Source organism: Dama dama, chromosome 5 (assembly GCF_033118175.1).
Source record: "Dama dama isolate Ldn47 chromosome 5, ASM3311817v1, whole genome shotgun sequence".
In the NCBI taxonomy this organism is placed as follows: Eukaryota; Metazoa; Chordata; class Mammalia; order Artiodactyla; family Cervidae; genus Dama; species Dama dama.
This window is the reverse complement of record NC_083685.1, coordinates 30,727,491-30,728,502: the sequence shown is the minus strand read 5'-3', so window position 1 is coordinate 30,728,502 and position 1,012 is coordinate 30,727,491. Positions and strand designations below refer to the sequence as shown.

General features: G+C 32.6%; 1 non-coding gene across 1 annotated transcript; it reads right to left on the bottom strand.

The window, feature by feature from the left end:
* Nucleotides 1–698: 698 nt before the first annotated feature.
* LOC133058027 (U6 spliceosomal RNA) lies at nt 699–805 on the bottom strand. Its single transcript, XR_009693153.1, has one exon. It is a non-coding gene; the product is annotated as a U6 spliceosomal RNA (small nuclear RNA).
* Between the last annotated feature and the right edge of the window lie 207 nt (nt 806–1,012).

Genomic DNA, 1,012 nt, shown 5'->3' with positions numbered 1-1,012 from the left:
TCCCCCTTAGTTGTTAGTTTTCAAAGGAATGAATGACTTGACTGCTTAGGAAAATAATGAGAAAACTTTTCTCACAAAGGGCCAGAGAGTAAACATTTTAGGCTGTGCAATCCATACATTCTGAATCACTACTATTCAACTCTTCTCTTAGAGACAGAGTGAAATCATAGACAATATGTCAACAAACAGGTGTGCTATGTCTCAATAAAATCTTATTAATAAAATCAGGTATTATGGCAGACAAGACTCATGGCTGATAGTTTAAAAACCATTGACTAAGAGTCTCCAAAAATAACCAATGGGTTTTGATTTATTTTGGCTTGTGTTTTGTCATTAGCAATCCAGAGATTTTAACTTAAACTGTTTCATTCCATTGTAGTTACTACTATTTTTAACACTTCTTTATTTTTTTTAATAAAGATTCACAGCAAAAAGGAGAGGAAAGCACAGTAATTGTCCACATATCTGCTGCCACTATACATGCATAGGCACTCCTGTTATCAACCTCCCCCATAGTAGTAGTACATTTGTTACAACTGATAAACCTACACTGACACATCTTTATCACCTAAAATCCACAGTTTACATTAGGGTTCATTCTTGGTGTTGTATATTTTTGCAATTTGAACAAATGTATAATAATGTGTATCCATCCATATAGTATTATTATTTTTTTTTCTTCTTTTTTTCTTCTTTTTAAAAATATGGAACGCTTCACTAATTTGCATGTCATCCTTGCGCAGGGGCCATGCTAATCTTCTCTGTATCGTTCCAATTTTAGTATATGTGCCGCCGAAGCGAGCACTCCATATAGTATTATAAACAATATTTTCCCTGTCTGCATACCCTCTGTGCTCTGACTATTCACTTTAAAAAAAATAAGGAAAAATAGTGAAAGAATATTAAAGAAGCATTGCTTAAATGTTAAATGGAAGCACGAAACTGGCTAAGTTTAAAAAAGAGAGAAAGAATTTTTGTATTTCAGAGATTTATTATAAAATATGTATGGATG